The 7348-nt window shown below is 36.3% G+C and overlaps 1 long non-coding RNA gene across 1 annotated transcript; it reads left to right on the top strand.

The window, feature by feature from the left end:
* The first annotated feature begins 2927 nt into the window (after nt 1–2927).
* LOC114580021 lies at nt 2928–3697 on the top strand. The gene is made up of 2 exons (XR_003701326.1): nt 2928–3536; nt 3616–3697. It is a non-coding gene; the product is annotated as an uncharacterized LOC114580021 (long non-coding RNA).
* Nucleotides 3698–7348: the final 3651 nt, after the last annotated feature.

Genomic DNA, 7348 nt, shown 5'->3' with positions numbered 1-7348 from the left:
GAGCTGAAGATTGACGGCCGAGATCACTTTATTTCATTTCAGTTTATTAAGTGTATTTTTATTTAATTTTTGCAATTTCCCTTTTTACCCTCTTGTCTTATGTAAGCCCAAGGGGCAAATGTGTCTTTTAATTTCTTTGAGGCCTATATATAGAGGCCCCTTCTCTTGTATTTGGATGATGAATTATTGATAATGAAAATTTTATGTTCTTGTTGATCTCTTAGTGAGTTCATGGTGATCTCTTAGTGAGTTCACTCTCATCGATCTCTTAGTGAGTTTCGTAGGAAAAACTAGATCTCTTTGTGAGTTCTAGGTTTCTTATATTTTCGTTTCCTTTTAGTTCTCTTTGATCTATTCGTTGTTGTGGAGATCGAGTCTTGAAAGATTAACAGGTGGTGGAATCAAAGCAACGAAAATCCTCAGATTTTCTCCTCTTCCTCCTCCCTCACCTTGCTGTCGTCGACCCCTTGGAAACCATCAAGACCACCGGCCGCCAAGGCCTCCTCCGCCGGCCAATCCTACACCAGCATCCGCGGCCAGCCTCCAGCCCGCCGTCCCCTCCCACCTTGCCGCCGCCTCCTTCTCCCCCTCTTCTTTGAATTTTCTCCTCGGATAAGCATGGACGGTTGGATGTCCGCATCAGGGGGTCAGCCATAGGAGGGGAGAATATGTCTAGATGCAATGCATGTGGTCCTCAATGGAGTTAATGTGATTTAAATCAAATCAGATTTTAATTTCAGATTTGATTTAAATTAAGGTAACTTCCTAATGAGGGGTTATTTTCATAGGAAGGTGTTTGAAATTCAAAATAGATTGAATCTCAATAATGAATATTTTCTAAATAGCATGGATGCATTTTAGGAAAGTAATTATGGGTAATTTGAAATTTGAAATTCAAACTTAGGGGAGTATGGAGGGGTAGCCAGCGGGCTGGGTCGGCCGTTGGGCCTTGACTGGAGGCCAGCGGCTTGGGAGCCAAAGGGGCCGGCTGTAGGGGTTCAGGGAGGAGGCTAGTCTTTGAGGAAGAAAAAAAAAAGGTGGAAGGGGGAGGCCGGCGGGTGCTATGGGGAATTGAGGGGGTGGGATGTAGGAGAAAAGAAGAAGACGACGAACCGCGAACCTATGAATCCACTAAGGTTGACGGGTATTGCTCTCACCCTCACTTGGGCTTCTCCTCTCAAGAACTCACAAAGAGATCAAGTAAGAAAAGTGGAATTCTCATTCATCATTCATCATCCGATATAATAGAGGATGCCACAATATATAGGCCTAAGAAAATAAAATACAATGACTCAAATGCTTCTGGGGCTACAACTCAAGCAGACTCAAAATAAAGGGTACAACCATAAATACCAATTAATACATAAACCATCAAAATAAAGACTAAGCATCAAAATAAAGGTTGTGGATCGTAGCCATCGATATGCGACTCCTGTGCTGATATACTCGTCGAAAACGTCTGTCAATGTCCTCATCAGAGGCAACTTGGATGGTTTGGTCTCATAAAACATTGGGCTTATGATGACCCATTTAAGAGAGTAGATGTATTAGATATGGCCTATGTTAAGAAAAATTGATGTTGACCTAAAAAAACTTGGTTACAAAGTATAAAAATGTATCTTTTTATTATATTTAAATAAGAATTTGATTCTTAATAGGACACCATGGAGAAAAATGATTCATGTAATTGACTCCACGTAGTGGGATTTGATGTTGCTGTTGTTATTGTTAGTTTGAGCTTATGACCATTTAATTTAATGTTCATGGAGGCATTTGTTTTGGATGTTATATGAATGATTTGGTGCTATTTGATAGGAAACATACAATAATTCATATACATACAAGAATTCTACTAGTTACCTATCAAATTTATTGTAGAAATTCCGGGGATCAATGATTGGACCATGCAAAATAGAAAGACTTTTTTTTTGGGTAAAAGAACATATGACTCGATCCATTTATGTATCGATCATGATATATCCAATAACTCGAGCATCTATTTATATGAATGATTTGGTGCTATTTGATAGGAAACCTTTTAAATGTGTATTTTATTATGCCTTTTGAAGTATGTGCAGGATTTTATATTTTTCAATGAATATCCAGATATACTATTAACTGATTATAACACAGAGTTAAGAATTACATAATTGTTTTTTACTGGAATTGTGCAAAGGCGAGCCTCATATTGCGCAATTTTAAACCATGAATCCAAGGGCACATGGCACAACTTAATAGGTCCTTTGAGGAGGCAAAGTTAATGATTTGCCGTGCAGTTTGTCGTTGGGCGAGCTCAATGGAGGGCGAATTATCGTAGGATGAATTCTATGAGGATGTATGCACATCCGACGGGATGTCTTGTAACAGCGGTTAATAATATAGGGTATTCGACGTCGGCTTCTTGATAGAGTGAACTGAAGGGCGGGTCGGCATGGAAGTCTTCGAATCTAGAATAAATTGTGTCATAATAAGAGGTTGTTGAGATAGGCGCTTTCCTGCATGAACATTCCACTAACTCTAAGGGCTCCAAACAATGAACTGATTTGGACTGAGGGGGGCCTTATGATTGCCCCACGTAGGGGAATAATTATTAGTTCAGGTGACCTGACGTAGCTCTACGTTCGAATGTCAATAACATGTCGCCACGTGGTCTTACTCAATACCGCGCGGCCCGACGACTTGACCCAGGATTGCTATGTTCGCGTATTGCTCTAGGTATTGCTCAATATTGCTAGGTATTTCTTGGTAATAATGAAAAATATCGCTCTGTGAAGACCAATACCGAGCAATACCGAGAAATACCAATTGCTCGGTATTACTCGGTATTGTTCGGTATTGATCTTCACAGAATGATATTTCTCGTTATTGCCGAGCAAAATCGACCAATACCGAGCAATACCTAGCAACACGCGAACATAGCAATCCCGTCTCCGTTCCGGGTCGGGGTTGTCGGGCCGCACGGTAAATAGTGAGAACACATGACACTATTTTACTGGCGTCCGAACGTAAAGCTACGTCAGGTGACCGGACCAAATAAAAGTTCCACGTAGGGCGAGTTCCTAGAGTGTATGCTGGTGAGTGACGTCCTCTCTTCGAACGGATTTCCCCATGAATTCGGTAGGGCATTTTATCCCCGAGAAAGAATATTCTTGCTATGACCCAACCAATACATGTAAAATGTGAAGACAACTAAAGACTAAAGGTGTGTACAATGAATGTTGAAAATTTTCATTAATAATTGTTATAATTGATCCCATCCCATTAGTTCCCGACCTATTTATTATACTATGTTGATATTGGAATTCACTGACGTTTTCTTTTCAATTTTTTTGTTCTCTTGAATTCATTGATGTTAAATGATGGCAAAAGAAATTTATTAATGCTTTCACTGCAAAATTTGAATACTTTGTTTCCTCGCGTTTCTTATTTTTGCAGTTGGTTAGTTGCTTCAACAACTGCCGCTTCTTTTACGGCCTACCTAAAACAGTACCTTCACAGGAGAGCGCTGGCCTAAACGAAAATTAAATATTAGGCAGGTATTATTTATTGCTTCTTGTATAATAAGATAACTCTAACACGTAATGATTATTGAACACCCAATTGTGTATAATATAGGTATTAAAGGGCTTGGAGATGTATTCTTGAACACCCTAAGGAAGACATTAATTTAATCTTAACCCAAAATTTCAAATGGTTAGATTAGATATTAAAGCGATGCACATGTTCTACAACAACAACAACAACAAAAATTCTAGCAGGTGAGGATGCTTCTACTTGGAAAAATCCGATAACAAACCAGTGATGTTATCGGATTCCCTGGTTTGTCTTAACTTAACTTCACATCTAGATTAGCCTACCACTTGGCTTTGTTAGTCTTCATTTATTACATGGTTAGACGTAACAATTATGTGAAGGGGGTGAAGTACTTTATATGATCAAGTCATCTTGTAGATTTTGAGATACTTGTGTGCTGCTGCTTGGTAGACTCTCTTCTTTATGAATTTGAATTGAAATTTTTAAGAAAAATGCTCCCATCTAATAGGATGTAGAAGAAATTTAGTTTTACCTGTACAAACATGTGACCATATTCAAAAGCATGCGGTGCTGCAGGGTTATATCTATCAAAGTATTTTTATAAAATAGAATGTCTCTTATTTTGCCAAGGCATTTGAGATTTTGAAGGAACATATGAACTTCATTTCCTTGTTCCACGCCATTATTTTTGCCCCATCTTGTCGTGATGGGACGGCTTTCTTATTGCTTTCTAAAAGCAGCTTCTAGTATAAAAATTAAAATTTTGTACTAAGAAGCTGCCTTTAAAGAAAAACTGGAAAAGAAAGTATCCCAAACGAATCCTTAGTCTTAAATAACACTTTAGTAATTGTCAAGGACATTAGAATTTTCTTCTATTAAGAACTTTATATTCCGTTGTACAACATTGCTGCTCTCTTGGGTTTAGGGTAATCCAGATTTGGAATATATATATATTGTAGCTTTACTATTTGATCATATGACACCCTGAACTCTAGAAAAATGAATTTTAAGCTAGGAAGACCAATAATGAAAGCATTTTTATTGTGATTGCTAAATTCATCATGGTTAGGTCCTTGACAATTTATTACGCTTTTTTTTCCTTCATGTCTGCATTTAGGTACTACATTTATTAGGACCTCCAACTTTTCCAATAGGGGAATCTAGGAAAGCTTGTCTTTTGAATTTTGATTAAGTAGCATCATTCAAGCGGGGAAAAAAGGAAGAAGAATAGTTACATCCTTAAGGAATTCGAATCATTATAATTTCTTCAGGGCCTTCTAATCTGAAGTTTGTATCTAATTATTTTCTTACATTTATTTATCATCTCGTACAAGTTCTAATGAAGAACAATCAGTTTATTATATTGCACTCAATGCACAGTTTTCCAATCCAAAATTTCAAATATTCTAGATTACCCCAACATTCTCTTTTCATAATTTGACTAGTCACGAATGCTCATAGCTGGACTCTGTATGGATCCTTATGTTTTGCAACTCCATTACCCCGTGTGACATTGGGATTATACTTATTGTCTCGAGGAGCATACCCTTGAGTTCGATGAGTGGAGACTGAGAGAAGAGTATGAAATATGAAGTTACCACTACAATCTATAAATTCAACTCTATGAGGAGAAGGTTTTTGCTTTATTTAGATGCTCAAATAACATTACTTATTTTCATCTTTGTGTATATCTTCAACTATTTTGTGGTCGTTAGGAACATTATGGAGGTGGCCAATTCTTCCTTATGCAATGGGAGTTAGGAACTCTCAGTACTTATGTGGGATGGTTTTTCTCTTTGTTTACCAAATATTGGATGGAGGAGAGAACTCAAATATTGCTTTTCTCAGGAAGCATATGGAATTGCAAAAATTCGAAGGAATGGCCAAAACCTATGGTTATCAAACATCAAGTTGATGAAAAGGTTGTTCCAATATTAGAGCACTAGAAATTAACAATTTTTCTTGGTTCAATTGCAATTGAATTGCCAATCCTAAATGGTTGGGAGTGGTTAATGATGATAATAATGAATATGATTAATGCAGTGGATTCTTCTATTGTATGTATGTTCCTTAATTGTTTTGTATCGTTGATTGTCTTTAAATGGGCACGGGCAACCGTACCCGCACAACAATATTTCAGTTGTTAAAATAGTTCAATCTATTTTAGACCCTTGAACACTATCTTGCCAACTTTTACCAAAGAGTTGTATATTTGAATGGCTATATGCCATTTATGGAGATTTGGAGTTGACAGTAAGAGGGTTCACCACAGCATCACTGAAAAGTCTTGAAAAAATGCGTTTTATGTTGTCTCTCATTACGTATAATGATATCAATACAAAGGAAAGGTGCTGACAGTGTATTGCATCTTCAGGTAATCAATAGAGCATTGTAGGACTTCTTCAAAAATATTTTTTCTATTTTTTGCAGTTGTACCTTTCTATTTATGCTTTTATATATGCATAAATTACCTTTACTTATTCTTTTGCAGCCGATGTTTTCAGCTTTTTGTTGTTTGTCTAATATTGCTCTTAAAATCATACTTTCATTATTCATATAACTATTTGGCTATGTTTTAATTGCTTGTGTGGTTGTTCATTTGTTTTTGAAAAACTAAATTAGTGGCGACCTTTATTCTTTTGCAATATGTTTTTCTGGCATATGAATTGGTTTTGAACTGGAATCTATCCACTTTCTCTGTGGTTTTGTTGCAGCTGAGGTTTCTTGGGAACAGTTTATGTTAGTTGGAAGAAGGTCCTTCTTTGGCGCCAGAAAAAAGAGGCTTATTGATGCTTCAAAATTGACCCGTTCCGAATTACTTCAATAGGTGTTTGGTCATTTTTTTAAAGCAATCTTGGATTTGTCGACGACGTGAGTGATGACGATGATGGATTTCATAGAGTGGAAGGTGGGCAGTGGTGGGTGACGGTCAGCATGGCCGGTAACAGTGGCCGGTGCGCGATCCAAAGTGGGTGGCGCCGTGGCAGGTAGTGATGGTAGATAAAATAGTGGTTCCTCCATAGAGTGGGTGGTACAACTTGTAATGGAGGCGGATGTCAGTCAAGCCGAGTTGTTTTGCATGTAAATGTTCTGCTCAAAATTGGCGAGTTTAATTTATTCTATAAATGATACATTATATTTAATTTTAATTTTTTGCATTTCTTTTCCTTCATCCAACCCAAACACTAATATTTTTGAATTACGCTGCATTTGAAATATTTCTATACCACTTACTTTCCAACCAAACAGGTCCTTTAATGAAATTAACTCCCCATAATCAATTCTCCCCCAATATCACCACATTTGGTTAAAATTTGTGAATTCCGTGCATTCTGAAGTTGTGAATTTGATAAAAGATATGCTTCTTAATTCTATATTTTGTATATTATTTCACAAATTATCATAATAGAGTATGTCTTAATTTTGAGTGAAAATATGCAACTGTTATGCTTCAAGTAAGCTGTTAGCCCTCACATTCATGAATTTGAATTTCTAAATAAAAAAAAAAAGAGAAATTTAATAAAACATAAACAAAGCTTTATTAGTACTAATTAATATTCTAATACTACATTATTTATAATATTATAATATTATTGTTATTTATAATCAATTTAATCCTGTTGAATTATTTTTGAAATAATATAAGTACTTAATTAATAATGTATTAATAATTAAATATTTTTAATTAGTTAATTAATTATTTAGATTAAAATAATGTTATCCAACAACTGATAAGAGGAGCTTGGCTTTTTTACCTTCTCTTTTCTGGTCGGCTTCTTTCGTTCAAAGCGTTAGAGTTTTGCACGAGTTCTTT

Source organism: Dendrobium catenatum, unplaced genomic scaffold (assembly GCF_001605985.2).
Source record: "Dendrobium catenatum unplaced genomic scaffold, ASM160598v2 fragScaff_scaffold_743, whole genome shotgun sequence".
Lineage (NCBI taxonomy): Eukaryota > Viridiplantae > Streptophyta > Magnoliopsida > Asparagales > Orchidaceae > Dendrobium > Dendrobium catenatum.
The sequence above is the reverse complement of the archived record's forward strand: the minus strand, read 5'-3'. Positions and strand labels throughout refer to the sequence as shown.